Source organism: Podarcis melisellensis (genome assembly GCF_964234715.1).
Source record: "Podarcis melisellensis genome assembly, chromosome: 8".
Lineage (NCBI taxonomy): Eukaryota > Metazoa > Chordata > Lepidosauria > Squamata > Lacertidae > Podarcis > Podarcis melisellensis.
In genome coordinates, this window is record NC_138540.1 from 55,965,562 (window position 1) to 55,983,770 (window position 18,209).

Below are 18,209 nucleotides of genomic sequence, written 5' to 3' on the forward strand. Positions count from 1 at the left end.
TTTGCTGTCACCTGGTCATCTTGATCTTCTAGAAGAAAGGACACAGTAGCAATGATTGAGCAACCCGGTATGGACATTAGTAGAGGGGGAACAACCTCAAACCTTTATAAAGAGTGCAAGCTAGAAGCACATGAGCCACTGACTCAATACTGCCATCTCCACATGGACATAACCATTTTCTCAGCAGAATTTTTTGAAATCAACCCTCAAGTACAGCTGAAGGCAGTATATTTAATCTTGCATATGTGAAAGCACATCTGCATCGAGGAATTGTTAAATTTTGCAAATAGAGTGCCAACGTATCAAAATGACTAGGTGGAAAATAATCATACCATGGACAAAATTTCTTTATTGTGGCCAGATTATTCTGCCGCTTGATATCACATAGGAGCTGTCTAATTAAATTATTTGTTTTACTGAAGCCCAGTGTTAATAACTGTTGTGGTGATAAACCAGAAAAGTAAAGCTTTTGGATGACAATTTTAGTCCAAGTGCTCTCATGACAATCTTGTGATACTAAGGGTAGTAGACCAGTGGGGTTTAAATTTAGCCAAAGCCAATAATGAAATGTCCTCCACCAAATCTGTAATTCAACAAAGGGGATATTAGCTTCCAAGTGCAATGAAGCATTTGGAACACAGGATGGAACAGGGGGGGAAATTGCCTTAGGAACTTACCGTAGATTGAACAGCTTCTGTAGATCTAAGGTGAGTGCCTGTCCAGATCTGAACCCCATGTAATAACTGTGCTAGGGGTTTAGCTTTAAACACTTCAAGGGCTGACAGTATGTGATTGCAACTTTTTGTATGGAAAAAGCTTTTCAGAATATTAGCGCTTTGAGACGCTTTCTCCTTTGCATATTTCTGATATGGATGCAAACGTGAATCTTAAGTCCTAGGACCTTCCAACATTTTTATGAACTGCTGTGAGACTGTCAATTGTACAGAAACAGAAAGCTCTACAGGACCTGGAACTTTCTCTTTGGTACAACAACTTTTGAAATATTGCCAACCTCCCTTGAGAACCTTACAAGGTATGGAGGCACCAAATGCCTTCCATGCACTTTGGGGACATGTTATTATGTACTGATTTGCAACAGCAGCTGCTGGCAGCATCTCTCGAAGCTTGGAATACTAAAAGAAATTAATTCAACATGAACATAGAAATACTGAAGTATTGTGCTGTGTGACGGAACCTGTCGTCTTTGTAATACATCCTTGTTTTCTTTTGGTTTGATTTTTGAGGTATACTGATATTTCTGAAGTGAACACTTGAATTTTCCTTTTGGCCTCAGTTGTTCTTCTATTCTTGCTGAAATTTGAAAGACCAAAGTCTGCCCCCACACTATACCTTTAAAGCACATTTGAAGCACATTCTTTCCCTCAAAGAATTCTGGGTACTGTAGTACCCAGAGTTTGAGTTCACAAATTACAATACCTAGAATTCTTTGGGCAGAAGAATGTGCTTTGAGTGTGCTTTAAATGCACACTGTGTACACAGCCTCTGTGTCTTCCTCCCACATGTCAGCATTCTGTACTCACTGAGCATGCTCAGTCCTCAATGTGCTGTTTTGAGCTCCTCCCCCTTTAGAGATTTATTTATTTAATACATTTCTGGTCCACATTTTCCTCCAAGCTACTCAGGGTGGCATGCATAGAAAGGTCTCCCCCTGCTTTTTAAAATCTTCACAAGAATCACATTCCCCTGAGGTTCACTGGCCAAGCCTTTCATGTAGCAAGGCCATGTCCTGTGGAACTTGCTGCCAGTAGACGTTCTTATCCTAACTGTCTGCCTCAGAAGAAAGAAGATAAGATTGTAAGAAGAGCCTGTTGGATCAGGCCAATGTCCCATCTAGTCCAGCATCTTAGCATCATAGTTGGAAGAGACCCCTAGGATAATCTAGTCCAACCCCCTGAAATGCAGGAATATGCAGCTGCCCCATATGGGGATCGAACCTGCAACCTTGGTGTTATCTAACCAACTGAGCAATGGCCAAACAGATGCTCCAAAGAGAAGCCTATAAGCAGGACTCAAACACAAGAGATTCCCAGCAACTGGTATTCAGAAGCATTGCTGCCTCCAACGGTGGTTGCCTCCTCCTCCTTCTCCAAGTTGGTAGCACTCCAAGCTGCACCCATTTCCTGTTCCACCTCCTCCCCACCTTCATTCACCATAATCCCTGAGATCAGACAACTTTCGGTGCTTATGATGACTCAGTGCATTTGGTGGGGGAAGTGGAGAATTCGCTCTCTACTTCCTGCAGAATCCCCTCATTGGTCCTTGCTTCACACACATTCCAGAGCTGAGCCACGGAGTTATATGCAAAGCAAGAATTCAGCCCCAACTTCCTCATACTTTGGACCCAATTTATAGCAGAATTGTTGGAAATTATGTGGCAGAGGTGGCCTTCTTTGGTGGGATATGTTTTTGAATATTCATTCCCTAGCTTTGTTTATATAGGGAAGGGAAAGGGTAAACACACCCACAAGGCATTGAATGCCATTTCCTACAAATGACTATTAAAAGCCTCACACAAACCAGATGCTGCATGGAATTTCCTTCCAATTCTCTGGTCTGTTAAAACTAATAGGCAGAGGAATTGAGGTGCTATAGTAGACATGGGTTAGTCTTTGAAGAATTATACTGGGACAGGTTTGACAGGTCTTAACCATTGTCAAATGGCAGTTTATTATGGAGTCAGTGCTGCTCATGCCTGTGTCCATGCCCCATCAAAGAATCATAGAGTTTGAAGGGACCCCAAGAGTCATCAGTGCAACCCCTCTCAATGCAGGAATCATAGCTGGAGAATCCTTGACAGTTGGCCTCACAACCTCTGCTTAAAAACCTCCAGTGAAGGAGAGTCTACCACCTTCCGAGGGAGTCTGTTCTATGGTCAAACAGCTCTTACCATCAGAAAGGTCTTACTAAGGCTTACTGTAGTTAGAATCTCCCACAGCTTAAAACCAGCTCAGGACAATGGTCAACACATAAGATCTGAACCAATAAGGAATTTAGGATGAATCCAGCCTTAATCTTCTAAATCTTCTGTGCTATAAAATCCCCATATATCTTCATCAACATATCCTCACATCACTTCACAAATCCCTCTTAATAATCCATGGCTGTTATTGAGGATTTAAGTAACTCTTTGGAGCAGGGATAGTCAATCCACTGGATGTTTTTGCATTACAACTCCCATCATCCTTGACCAGTGGCCATGCTGGCTGGGGGTAGTGGGATTTGCAGTCCAAATTATCCAGAAGGCACTATGTTGGCAACCTCTGTTTTTGAGATACCAGATAGGTTGGATCCAGACTCACAGCTCAATCCTAACCACATCAAGTTAGAAATACATCCTATTGATTTTCATGGAGCTTACTTTTATGTAAGTGGGGTTAACCTTGCAACCCTACTCATTTGTAGAGTAAACCCATTTAAGTCAAGGCAAATTAAGCTAATGATCACTAATTTAAATTGATTTCAGTGGGTGTAATCTCAGCATAATTAAGTTGGACTCAAAATCTAGGACCTGATCCTTCATCAGCCATTACAGTAACACAAAGTAAATGAAGCCTAAACCAATGTGGAAGTCGGAGTATAAAAGTTTGTGGGTTCTGTTTTGTCAAGCTAAATTGAAAGATAACAGCATCTCACACAGATGGCAAATGACTGGGAAATCATCATCATCATCTTGGGCCAGACTCAGCTAAATAATTGTGTTAGCCTTCTAGAGCAATGGGGCTTTCCCTCTTTCTCCTCCTCCTGCATGTGCTGTGCACCCCTCAATTGGCTCTGGGGGGTGGAACCCCCAGGACAGCACAGAGGGCAGGGGAGAGATTGTTCTGTCTAGCAAGGAGAAATAACTGTGCTGATGGAACAACTGTATTATTATGATGTTGGATTCCACCCTATTATTATATTAAGCCCCAGGACAGGTTACAACAATTTCAAATTAAAAACAGTTAAAACAAATGACAGTCACAGGAATTAGATGGGTCCTGAAAACACACATGGAGAAATGCTTTCCAGCAAGTAAGAAGCAACCTTAGGAGCTCAGGAAGATGCCTTCTGGTGAGTCAGGCCACTGGTCCATCTGGCTGGCCGGAGCTCTCTGGCTTTTGGACAAGGGTCTTTCCCAGCTCTAGCTGGAATTGCCAGGGATTGAACCTGGGACATTCTGCATTCCAATCTTGTGCTTTACCACTGAGTGGCATTCAAGTTCATTCATATTCCTCCCAGCCGGCTTTCTTCCCAGAAGGGCTAGTACCACTCCCCTGACTGATCCCTCTGTTCTCTTCTGAAAAGCAAACATATCCAACCCATTCAAGAGGCATTTTGGGGCATTAAGCCATGGCTCTGCTGAACATAATAGATAATGGCCTCAATCCAGATTTCTGAATGGCTATGACTAATGCCCCATGTACTGAATGTGCTGTAATATGTAATGGCAGAATGTTGCAGATTATCTAGGAAAACCGCAAGAACAGGAGAGGGCCCTAAATGCGGGAATAAAGCAGGAGTGCTCCTGTTTAGGGGTCCAGCAAACTAACCATGCCTTTCTCCGATATAGTATAAGCTATAGGAGATCAAGATGCCTGACACTTCCAGACTCTCACTTCTTTTGAGTGGAATTCATAGCAGAAAATTCAGGTTGCACAACTACAGCTGATTGGGAGGGAGGGGGTCCTGGAGGCAGGTTGCATCTGCAGTAAATTGTCGAATCATAGAATTGTACAGTTGGAAGGGACCCAAATGGCCATTTAGTCCAACTCCCTGCAGTCACAGATAAAGTATCCCTTAATGATGGGAGACAAAGGGATGCAGGTGGCGCTGTGGGTTAAACCACAGAGCCTAGGGCTTGCCTATCAGAAGGTTGGCGGTTCGAATCCCTGCGACGGGGTGAGCTCCTGTTGCTCGGTCCCTGCTCCTGCCCTCCTATCAGTTCAAAAGCATGTCAAAGTGCAAGTAGATAAATAGGTACCGCTCCAGCGGGAAGGTAAATGGCGTTTCCGTGCGCTGCTCTGGTTCACCAGAAGCAGCTTAGTCATGCTGGCCACATGACCCAGAAGCTATACGCCGGCTCCCTCGGCCAATAAAGCGAAATGAGCGCCGCAACCCCAGAGTTGGTCACAACTGGACCTAATGGTCAGGGGTCCCTTTACCTTACGTATCAGCCATACAAGGGCAGAGCTAAAATAAATGGTAGACATTAAAAGTGAGAAAGCCTTCATCAACTCTGCAGGCAGGGGGAGGCCATTTAGTGGAAAAGATATAAATTACAGGGGACAGCAAAAACAGATGAAAAAATAAAGGTCAGCCACACAATTCAGAAAACACCAGACCACACATTTTCATTGGAACACGCCGCTTCACGGTTCAAAGAAGCAGCAAGGGGGAAGTGAAGCTTAGCTCAGCACTGAGAGTCCCAAATAAGAGCCAGACGGCAGACTTCTTGGAGGAGAAATTCTTCAAAACGTGGGTAAGCCAGCTCCCCTCACCGTGGCAGCTGATCAGAGATTAAAACCAAGCAAGGGGATGGGCCTGGATTACTAGTGGAGTTTAAGGCAGCCTTTCTGGTGCCCTCCATGGTGGCTGGGCCTGATGGGAGTTGTAGGGGATATGGGGTCTCCAGATTCAGAGGAAGTCTGTAGCTGTGGAAAATGGTAAATTCATGACTCCCCTCTAGCCACACCCTTCAAAGAGTCCCTTAAAAATTATTCTTTTGAGCAATACATGTGTAATGGTGCCGAGTAAAAGTAGTTTTGTTGTACAATATTATGTTTGTAATCTAGCTTAAACTCCCATGAAATCTAAGCAGTTGAAAGGGGGAATATAAATAGACTTTGCCCATATGGTGCCCTCCAGATGTTGTTGGACTCCATCTCACATCAGTCCCAGCCAGAACAGCCCAGGGATGATGGGAGTTGTAGTCCAACGGCCTCTCTGGAGGGCCACAGGTTCCCCATTTCTGCCTTGTATGGTTCTTATTCTAGGTGTTTGTTGTTTTTACTTTAGTTTCATGTTTAAACTTCACAACGTGAGCTGTTTTATGTCCAAAGATAGGTGCAAGCTTTTCAAATAAACAGAAACACTGATGGGGACGACAGTGACTTGAGCTTGTCAAAGTACAGTATTATGAGTTCTCTTTGCCACCCACCACTTTTACTATACATTTTAACATCCTGTTGCACAGTGTGGCTGGCTGAGTCATAACCACATTGGCAAAAACATCAAAAAGGTCAGCTTTCTCTTTCCTGGATTCTGCTAGGTGTGTCACCTGTTCAGCCAGAAACGCTTGACACCTGAGTTTCCTGTAAGCGGGGGCGGCTCAGCCATCGAGGCAAACAAGGCAACCGTCACAAGCAACAACGGCTGTGCCTGCCCTGGCTCAAACTCAGTTGGTGATTTCTACCCAAAGGTTTAGTGCAGGCATAAACAAACTTCAGCCCTCCAGATGTTTTGGTCTACAATTCCCATCATCCCTGACCACTGGTCCTGTTAGTTAGGGATCATGGGAGTTGTAGGCCAAAACATCTGGAGGGCCAAAGTTTGCCTATGCCTGGTTTAGTGCTCTGATCTTTGCAACACAAGCAAGGACATTGATCCAACAGTGACATGCTCCCTGCAGCCCGATTATAAGGAAAAGGGATGGGCACAACTTAGTGTTTCAAGCAGTTCTGGTCCTCAGATGGAGCAAGCAACCTTGCACTTCTGTGAGACGGCTGAACCAGCCTTGTCTACTCTGAGTATGACTTACTGGCTTAGGCACTCTCAACACTCTACATCTAAAGCAGTATCATTTCAGTTTAAATAGTCATGGCTTCCCCTAAGGATTCTGGGAACTGTAGTTAGTTAAGGGAGCTGAGAGTTGTTAGGAGACCCTTATTCAGGCATAGGCAAACTCGGCCCTCCAGATGTTTTGAGACTACAGTTCCCATCATCCCTGACCACTGGTCCTGTTAGCTAGGGATGATGGGAGTTGTAGTCCCAAAACATATGGAAGGCCGAGTTTGCCTATGCCTGCCCTCATTCCTCTCAAAGAGCTACGGTTCTCAGAGCTCCCTAGTAAGAACAGGGGTTGACTGTTGCGCCACACTGAGAATTACAGCTTTGAGTAGAGAAATAGGGGTTTTCCAACAGCTCTTAACAAGCTACAGACTCCAGGATTCCTTGGTGGAAGCCCTGACTGTTTAAAGTAGCACTACACTGCTTTAAATGCATAGTGCAGATAGATAGCCACAGATCAATATCACCTATATTTTATTACAAAGGGTGTTCAAAGGGTCAAGCAAGGCATAGGATGCTTATTACAACCTCTAAGCTTAAAAACTCCTGCGGGAGGGAAGAGAAAAGTAAAAAGAAATATATTTTTAGCTGCTTCCAAGTTAACAACTGCCCCACTGCCCCAGGCATTTTGTTTTGTTTTTTTAAATAATTTGCATTAAAGATTTTCCTCGTTTACAAAAGCACATGCATTGTCTCTTTCTTCAGGCTGTGTTTTCTACAGATCAGTTACATTTGTTGTGAGACATTGGTGTTATATGCAGCAGTGCTTTTTTCTGGGGTGTGCGCAGGGGTACGCATACCCCTAAACATTTTGTTTGGCCTCATTGAGGGGCAGTATTTCAATATGAGTAGGAAAATGAGAGTACCCGTAAACATTTTTTTAAAGAAAGAAAGCACTGATAATGGAGTATAGAGTTGGAAACAAAAGGGGGGGAGACAGGAGAGAGTGGGTGTGGTGGTAAAGCTTGTGTTCTACTTAGTGTATGTGTGGGGTTTTTGTGTCAGCATCACTTGGGTAGGTTCTCTATTTGCTTGTAATGTTTCCTTAGTGGGGAGACAGGTTGGGGTGGCCTAGGATGTGGTTGATTGTCTTTGGTTGGCTCCAGTGGGGTTTGTTTGTGGGTGAGGTGGGGGGTTGTTGGGTTAAGTTAGCCATATTGAATTGTATGCTACTAGTGGGTTTGTGTTGTTGTCTTGTTGGGCTGTGTATGTGATGAAGGGGAGCCACACCATAGTCAAGGCATCCTCTTCTGTTTGTCCCGGTGTCAGTTTCAGTCTATTGGTTAGCTTTTCTAGTAAGGTTGTTTCCCATACTACTTGATACCAGTGGTCCATATTTACTCCTGACAGGTCCCTCCAGTGTCTGGCTATGATGTTTCTGGCTGCTGAGAATGGGTGGGTTATGAGTGCTTTACAGTGTGAGTGGCCATTGTTATCTTGGAAGATGTTCAGTAGAGCAAGTTCTGGGATGACTTCTAGTACCTGTTTAGTTATTTTGCTGATTACTTCTATGACGCTTGTTCTGAGTTTAGAACACATTGCCCAAGACGTCTTGCACATGCAAAGTCTCTGGAATTATACAGAATCAGGAGAGAGAAAACACCCTCCTGCACTTCCTTCATCTCTCCCTGACTTGCTCATGGGTTGATCATTAGCCCTTTCAATAACAAAAACGATTTAAACCATGGCCAATCCTCTGTTGGCTGCCAGCCCAGACAATTAAAAACAGCACGGTTTGCTTAAACCAGAAGCATCTGGTGGGCCATGGATGGGAATGGGAAACTGAATTGAGCAGACCTCTCATCTGACCCAGCAGGGCTCACCTGAGGCACTTAGACCATTCAAATGCCTACCTCAGGCCCTGCGTAAGAGGTTGGCGCGATAAGAAAGGGAGCAGAAAAGGGACTGAATCCAAGCGTTTCCTCTGCTATTTCCATATATGTGTGTGTGTGTGAGACTACACACAAACACACGCTTATACCCCAGGCCAGCTGTACTGTCAAGCAGATTGAGGTGGCCACATTGAGAGACTGATTTTGGTTGTCCTCATGAAACAGCAAAAAATTGTTACATTATTTAATTTCTTATTGTTGTGGCTTTACTGTCAGGGAACAAGGAGAGGCGCTTGTGGGGTTTTCTGTTTGAGCAGCCTCCGGCGCTGTGTACCTTGAGGCAAGGGGGTGGGTGAGTGCCTTTTAGTGCTCAGCCTCAGGCAGCAAAATGTCTTGGGATAGCCCTGCCCATCCAGCGGTGGATGAAGCCAATCGGGCGCCTGGGGCAGCGCACGTGCCCTGTACCCAGGGGCGGGGCCAGCCGCCCACAGGACAGGGCCAGCCAGGGCAGGACGCTCTGCGGGGCCTCCAAGAAGTCTGCCTACCTCCTCCCACTCAGCTGCCCTACAGCTGAGGGGGAGGCAGTGGGCAGACCATTTGGGGCAGAGGCGTGTCTCGGGCATGCTGCAGGCCCTGCGGTGAGTGCCACCTGGCATTTTGTCACCCTGCTCAGTTGTGACACCCAGGGTGACCCACCCCCACTGCTCCCCTTCCTCCGCCCCTGTGCCCGTCTTCCCTTCTCTTCCACAAAACAGCTCCCAAAGTTACTCACACAGAGATCAAAAACCTAAGAGGTGCATAAAGTCCCTGTGTGGTTAAACACAGCAGAATTCCAATTAAGAATTAAAATATTTACACAGCCACTCCAAAGATGACAGAAAGAAACACCCTAACCTCAGCCTTCGCAGCAATCCTAAACCCGCTAACCACAGTGGGGAAGTCCACTTGAACACTGTGAGAATTGCACCAAGAAGATTCTTGCACTACGGGGATTAGACAAGATGACCCTCGTGGCCCCTTCCAACTCTGTATGATTCCATGATTCTATGTCAGCTTGCATGGGATTGTGCAGTGAAAGAGCAAGAGAATGCTATTACATCCGTGTCTTGTCTGTGAGTTCCCCATCGGTTGGTCACTGTAGACAAGATGATGCTGGACTTAGGGGTGCTTCCATGTTCTTGCTATTTTGGGATGAGATTCAGTCACATACTGGCAAATCCAGTTTGCGCAGTTAAAGCAGATTGGGAGTTCTTGCTCAACAACCTGCCTGCCCAACCCTCAAAATCGAACTCTTTGTGATTAAGAAAAATAATAGGCAAATGGACTGGAAAGTATGGAATATTTACTTGGCGCAAGGTTGTCTGACACTTCCCTGCAAACCAACTGGAATGAATGCTCAAGAGTACCCAAGCCACCTAACCTCCCCATGGACTAATCAAGATGAATGGGCCACAAACATGGCAGCGACCTAAATGGGCCTTTGGTTTCATGACGCAACAGCACCACCCGCTAGTTGTCTGAACAGCACCACCCACTAGTTGTCTGCCTGTCCTTGGAAAATGCCATTTGCTGAGTTTCCTCCTCCTGGCTGATCCCCCATAAGCCCAGTGCTCAGATTATACTGGGCATGAAGTGTCTTGTCGAGAGAAGTTACGTAATTGCCTCCTCAAATGGTAGAAGAAAAGTGCCTAGAGAGAAGAATGAGAAGGGAATGGGTTGCATAACGCCCTGATAAACATTTCACCTGAAACAGAAGAAACCACAAACAAGAGAGGTGACGTTGTGGGGAGGTGGCTTGCGGGGACAGCCACTTTTGCTCCTGCATCTCAGAGGTGTTTGGACCTGCACAGATAATCTGTGTATTTCGTGTTTGGAAGTAGAATGGCACATTTGTGGTAGTCTTAGCAGAATGCTAATTCCACAAAGCTAGGGGGTTTGAAAAGTCAAACATAGAAATACTGCTGAAAACCTGATACTATGTCCGCTGCATAACCTGAAGTAAACTTTCCTAACTTTCGTGCACAGTTCCTCAACCTTGTGTCCCCACATCCTCTTGGACTCCAACCACCAATGGTCAAGGGTGATGGGAGTTGTAGGGACTCAAGGCTGAAGCACATGGATTTAGTGGCTCCTTAGGGCAGTTGAGATGCCATCTGCCAAATCAAGTAGTAATGCTTTCCCTAGAGTGCACCACGTCAGGCTGCAGCTGAAGAACTGCAATGACTGCAGCATCTTTTTTATTTGGCACTTTGGGCCACCTCCCACAAGCAGAGGTGTCATGGTCTGGGGTCATGCAGGTGTTGAATCACAGAATCATAGAACTGTGGAGTTGGAAGGGATTTCAAGGGACATCCAGTCCAACCCCCTGCCTTGCAAGAATATCAACTAAAGCATCCATGGCAGATTCAACCTCTGCTTAAAAACCTCCAATGAAGGAGAGTCCACAACCTCCTGGTTGACACTGAGAAGGGACAGGGCCTTTTAAGTGTTGGTTCCCCAGTTGTGGAATGCTCTCCCTAGCGAGATGTGCCCATCTTCATCATTCTTAGCTTTCACAAGAACAGAGAAAGCACTTTCACGAGAAATTAGAAAGCCACCTAGGTGTATTTGATGGCTGATGAATATTGTTCCTAGCAACCCTGAGGCCATTCGATGGAAGAATGTTTTTAGCTGTAAACAGCTTTTAGAAAGGTCTCATTGTAATTGTTTTTGGAATGTTTTGACATCTTTTAGAATATGTTCTCTTTGTTTTTGAACCATGTTTCTGTTTGCCATCCTGGGTTTCATGTGAAGGATGAGCAGGCTATAAATTCAATTGATCAATCAATATGCCTTCCTTTCCCCGTAGAAACCTCTCATTGAGGATTGTGCCTTGTGGGTCTGAAATCAAAGAGGTGCTTCTCTCACTCTCCCTTTTAATTGTCCTTGTTTTTGTGCTTTTAACAGGAACCTGACACACAGAAACATTTTGTAGATGCCACTTTCTGTGGGGAGTGTGGTTTTCTGTGGCCTTTCTCCAGGCACAGATGCGATGGCTTTTTATGGATGAAAAACCAACAATATCCAGCTTGGAGTTTTGTCTAGCTCACAAATTTCCTTTTTCACTAAAATGTCAAAGAATAGCCTTCAGTGGGAAAATCCCACGGAAAAATAATGGCTTGGCTGCACCTCACAACTATGACAGAACATTTGCAGGGGAAACTGGAAATTCTTGGCATAAATTCCTTGGCACACAGTCCAGTTCCTGCCAGCTTCCCATCTTGCTCCCTGCTAGATTGGTGAATCTGCCTGGTTTGTTTTTCTCTCTCTGCTCTTCACATTTCTACACCAGTTTGCATTTTTTTTAAAAAAAAAAAAGTCCTCATGAAAATTCACCAGCATTTTTGTGTGAATTCCTCCTACTATACTTGTTTGCATGCTCTTTTGCCTAATACACACGTTTCTGCAAAGCACTTCCTTCTAATATAATGCATTTTCTTTTTGTTATTTTCTCTATTATGTGTGTTTTTGTGCTTTATCCTAGTATTGTATATGCATTTTTGCACATCAGTTGGCTGGAAAACTGCATTGCAAAATGGAGATAAGTTTGAAATGTGATGGATTAGTCTGTTTCAGTTCGCATATTGCTTTAGAAAGTTCAAATTTGGTAGGTTGGCCTTTAATTGCAAACTGGATCAAATTGCTCCCCAATCCCTAAATGCATACATGGAAGAAGCTGGTTTTTCAACTGGCCAAATGCACACACAAACATGCACATTGCCTGCCCTGCTACTGTGACTTTGGTCAGGATCAGAAAGTCAAGATGGGCTGCTTCCATGTGACACTGCCTGCCAGATATACTCCCACCCCCTCCCACTTGAAATTGTGAGTCTTAGGTGAACTGGTTTCATCCTGTGTCATTTAGACTTCTTTCAGTATTCCTGCTTTTATTGGAGATCATTTCAGTTTTACTTTACGTGCCACCCCAGAAATGTTTCTTACACTGAAGGGCAAGATATAAATGAATGAACTAAATGAGCAGTACAGTATAAACATTCTAAAGATACCTGCATTCATGCATTGGCCGAGTGGCAATAAACTCTTCTCTTCCCTAGCCCCCTCACCAGAAAACTTTGGGCTACAGGGCCTGAGCTGAAGGTTTTCATGGCATGATGACTTGCTAATTTATTTTTCATTGTAATTTGATTGCATTTACGAACTGCCCTTCCTCCAAAGGGAGACAAGGGTGAGATACAGTAAAAGATGAAATGATAAGATGCATAATTGAAATAAAACATATGCAAATAACCATAAATGACTCTGAAATAACAAAATAATTGAAACACATACATCACTCACACCTCTTGGGCACTGCTGTTTTGTTGTTTTAATCCAGAGGTCGGGTTAAACTAAAGCATCTTCAACTGATGGTGGAATGTAAAAAGCAAGAGGGATGACTGCAACTGCAAGAAGTGGCACTAAAATCAGGGTGTCACCACAGAGAAAGCCCTGTGGTGTGTTCCCAAAATATGAATCCCAGTGAGGACCACCAGCAAAGCCTCCACCACCCGCAGCAGATCTTAGGGACGAAGTCAGTCAGTATTGGAGCAGATCAAATCTTCAAACTTGCAAAGTAGCTATTGCATATCAAAAGACATAAACTCACAGCTGCAAGACTGCTTCAAAAGCTGCCAAGCCTAGGGGAAAAAATGGCAGCACGAACGCTTGGTTTGCTGCTGCTACAGCTCCTCAAAGGGCAAAATAAAATATCATAGGTGGTAATGAGCAGGGCCCTTTATGTGAAGGAGGAGCAGAAAATCAGTCTCTAGTTCCTGTTGAGCTTAACTACTGCCCCCCTGTGGTCATTCCTATATTCTCAGTCGATGTCTCCGAAAAAATTGACACATCACTTGGGAAGACAGGCGAACTACTGTAATTAATACCAGTGTACTGGAAGAAACAAAGATCACCAGTGTCGAAGCAATGATTCTTCAACATCAACTTCGTTGGACTGGTCATGTTGTTTGGATGCCTGATTATTGTCTTCCAAAGCAACTTCTCTATTCTGAACTTAAAAATGGAAAGCATAATGCTGGTGGCCAACAAAAGAGGTTTACAGACTGTCTCAAGGCAAATTTTTTAAAACGTAGTTTAAACAACAAGAATTGGGGGACACTTCCCTGCGAGAGCTCCAATTGGAGAACAGCCTTTACCAAAGGTGCCATGGGCTTTGAAGATGCTCGAACTCAGGACGCAAGGGAGAAATGTGCCAAGAGGAAGGCACGCTTGCCAAATCCACACCGTGATCAACTCCTGCCAGAAAACTAATGCCCCCACTGTGGAAGGACATGTGGATCCAGAATTGGCCTCCACAGTCACTTACGGACTCATTGTTAAAAGCGTGTTTATGGAAGACAATCTTACTCGGCTACGAGTGATCGCCAAAGAAGAAGAGAAGATTCTCAGTGTTAGGTGCAGGTTCATTGAGAGACAAAAGACCTGTTCAATGAACATCCATCCAGATTTCTTTGCAGGGAGCCTAGATGACACTGGCTACGTATTAAGCATTCATTCTGATTTGTTTGTATGGAGACTGGACAACCCCATAGCAAACAATTGTTACTTCACACTGTTCACTGCATCCCCCCCTTCCTTATTGCAAAAAGTCCAGTTTGAATGGACAAGCAGGTTTGTTGCACAAGGCCAATGAATTGAATTTATTGTGGGGATTAAATTGGGGGGGCATGTACACTTCCATGAACTCTTTGGAGAAAAAGGTGGCATTAAAGGATAAGCAGAAGAAGAAGAAGAAGAAGAAGAAGAAGAAGAAGAAGAAGAAGAAGAAGAAGAAGAAGAAGAAGAAGAAGAAGAAGAAGAAGAAGAAGAAGAATAATAATAATTCATTGGAGATGTTTTCATTTGATAATTAATAATTACCCCCTCCTTGCACATCGGCTTTACTCACCTTGATGCTTTTTCAGGTGGGGCTTCCTCTCATTTGTGGTGGCAAATGAAAAGGTCAGCTGCTGTGTTCAAAGGATTTGCCTGCAAGCTGTCAGGGTCTTATCCTCAGAGTCTGGCTACCAGTTTCAACAGGGCCAGTCTCTGACAATCAGGACCATAACCAATATATCTCTGTGTGTCTTGCCCACTCACATTCCACTTTGGGCTCTTCCTGCACATTCTCCCAGGACACAAAGAGCAGCACTTGAAATGTTTTGCACTTATAACTTTTAAACTAAAAAAAAAGTGTGGGGGGGTCAAGTTATATCATCCCATTCCTTGAGCACTGTGGGGTGTGACAAACAGTTAGGGCAGCCGACTGATACATCAAACTGATAGTACTTGTTTCTCATGCCCCCAAAGTCAGCACAACCTACAAAATCCACACCAGAGCAGAGAAGCAAGTGCTTTCAGAATAAGGCCGAACAGCAGTTTATCGGGTTGGCTGCACCTGATCACAGCTTCTGATGCAGGAAGTGGTTGCCTGGGTAAGATACTATGAAGCTGGGAAAGGGTCAGAAAAGGGCAACCAGAATAATCAAAGGATTGGATAAAGTCCCCTGTGAAAAAAAGATTACAACATCTTCTTAGTTTAGAGAAAAGGCAAGGAGGTGAGATGATAGAAATATATAAAATCATGGTGTGGGAAAATTGCATAGGGATATTTTTTTCTTTCATATAATTCTAGAGGTTGGGGGCCTCAGTTGAATGCTGAAAGATTCAGAAGGGCAGACAAAAGAAAGTACTGCACTTAACGCAGGGCATAGCTGAACTGTGGAACTCACTTCCACAAGATTGACAGCCACCAACTTGAATGGCTTTAAAAATGGTCTGGCTGAGATGGCCATGTTCTGCTTCCACTGCCAGAGGCAGCATGCTGGGACTAACAAGTGGGGAAACTTGCTGCTGCACTTGGGTCCCATTGATGGGCTCCCCATAATGGCACCTGCATTTGGCCACTGTGAGAACAGGATGCTGGACTAGATGTGCCCCCTTTGGCCTGATCCAGGCTCTTCTTGTGTTCCTATGGACACTTCAGTGAATCGGGAGGTGTAAATAAAGGAAGGTCAAAAGATCAAGTAAGAAAAGGAAGTGAAAGGATGGAACATTTCGCTAAATGTTCTTTCTAAGTAAAGATGTTTCCCTTTTTTTGAGGAGGAGGAAATACAAAGGTCAAAGAGTTAGTTTTTTCAGCTGCTTCAAGAAGAGCAGACTTGGGTCAACTTGGTGCCCTCCAGACACGTGGACCACAATGGCTGTTCCAGCTGGGGCTGAAAGAAATTGAAATCTAAATGATCTGGCAAAGGCTGCAGGAGAGGGTCGCTTACAGGCATCTTGGAACAGGGAAACTATGGTCTGGGTCTTTTTGGTGCCAGTAAGCTGTTAGGGCCCACTCTCTACAACTTCCACAGAGCTTACTCCCAGGAGTGTTCTTTTACCCTCAAAGATCTGGTGTTAGAGTGAAGCAGAACCTACCCCCTGCAGCAAGGGTGTCACGGTCCGGTTGATGGGCGATCAAAGTCCCAGCTGGGGACCTCAGGACCAGGGGCAAGATGGCAGGGTGGGAGCAGGAACGGGAGTCCAGAAGAAAAAGAGGGAACATTTTATCACATGTGGTGGGAATGTAAAAAGGTGAAATGCTTCTGGGAGATGATATATGAGATGAAAAAAATGTTGAAATATGCATTTATAAAGAAACCAGAAGCATTCTTACTGGGCATTGTTGGGAGTGATATAAATAGAAAGGAATATAAGCTCTTTTTATATGCAATAACACTAGCAAGAATATTATTGGCCCAAAAATGGAAGCAAGAAGAATTACCGACGATTGAAGACTAGAGGATGAAGTTAATGGACTATGCAGAACTACATAAACTAACAGGAAGGATTCGCAACCGGCAGGACCAGAAATTCACGGAAGACTGGAGTAAATTTACGGACTATTTGAAAAGTATTTGTGAAGATCAGACGACGTTTGTAGGTTTGCAAGAAGTTTTGTGAGGACTATTATTGGAAGTATTGCAAAAATGGAGAAGGGGAAGGATGATTTGTTAAGAGATGTAAAGGCAATATAAAGTTAAGAAATGCATAAGAAGTGGTTAAAACGGTGGGTCATCAGAGATGCTGACGGAAGTCTAAAAAGATTGTAGAAGTGATAAGTTTTGTGGTACATTTTATAATTTATATGTTAAAATCAATAAAAAATATTTTTTTAAAAAAAAAAGGAATGGGAGTCCAGAAGCCGGGAGTCAGGAAGCCAAGAGTCCGAGGGTCAGAAAGCAAGGAGTCACAAAGCCAAGGGTCCGAGGATTAAGAAGCAAGGGCTCAAGGAGCCAAACGCAGAAAGGCAGGAAATGTGTTGCTGTGGCAAAGAGCCGAAGGGAAATCCTGATGTTATATCCCTTCCCAGCTCTTGCCACCAGGTGCTGTGAGTTACCAATCGGCCTCACCTGTGCGGCCGCGCCTTGCCTCTTCAGAACAAACTTAGGAAGGCCCCAGTCCTGCAAAGTCCTACTGGTCACAGGGTCTGGCTCCTGCACGCACACCTGACAAAGGGTGGGCCACCTGTGGCCCTCTGGAGGTTGCAGGACTGCAGCTTTTCCTGTTGGGCATGCCAGTTGGGGCTGATGGGCATTATGAGTCCTGCAACATCTGGAGTGCCACGAGCTGAATGTTGGCGGGCTTAGGAGAGACATCAGAAAGTCCTTCTTCACACAGCACCGACTTAAACTACAGGCTTTAAAGATGGCTTTCAAAGAGGATTCGACAGCTTCGTGGAGGAGCAGGCTATCAATGGCTACTAGCCATGATGGCTCTTGCTCTTCCTCCCTCATCATTTGGCAACGCCCGCCTGCAGTCCTTCTGCATTTGGGCAGCTGAATGCCAGCTGGATGAGAGAAGTTCTGCTTGGCACCCTGAGAGCCATTATCCAGTGGGCACTCTCACCCAATCTGTTTTGACCAGACGAGATGCCCTCCTCTTAAGCCTATGTGTACATCCAGTCATGGAAAGAGCCAAGGGGAGAGAGGGATGCTCAGTGGGGCCTTTGTTCTTCTGTCTGTGATCACAGCTTGGCAATGAGCCTGGGATGCAGCTGGTGGGCTGCCAAGGCCAGGACCCTGCCCCTCACCCACTAAATCAGTCTTCAGGCCACTGTGTCAGCTGGCTGGGGCTGATGGGAACTGTAGCCCAAAACCTCTGGAGGGCTGGCCGATAAAGAAATGCTCCTGTCCAGCCATCGGCACTCAATACTAAGGTTCTCTTTTATATTGGTTAACAGTAGGCAGAGCTTGTTGTTGTTTAGTTGTTTAGTCATGTCCGACTCTTCGTGACCACATGGACCAGAGCACACCAGGCACTTCTGTCTTCCACTGCCTCCCGCAGTTTGGTCAGACTCATGTTAGTAGTTTCAAGAACACTGTCCAACCATCTCGTCCTCTGTCGTCCCCTTCTCCTTGTGCCCTCCATCTTTCCCAACATCAGGGTCTTTTCCAGGGAGTCTTCTGTCAGGCAGAGCTACTGGCAGCTATTAGCCATGAAATGGAGCCCGTTCTGGACACTGGGCAGCACGAGGGGTGAAAGTTGGCTGCTGCCTTCACACCCTTCTTG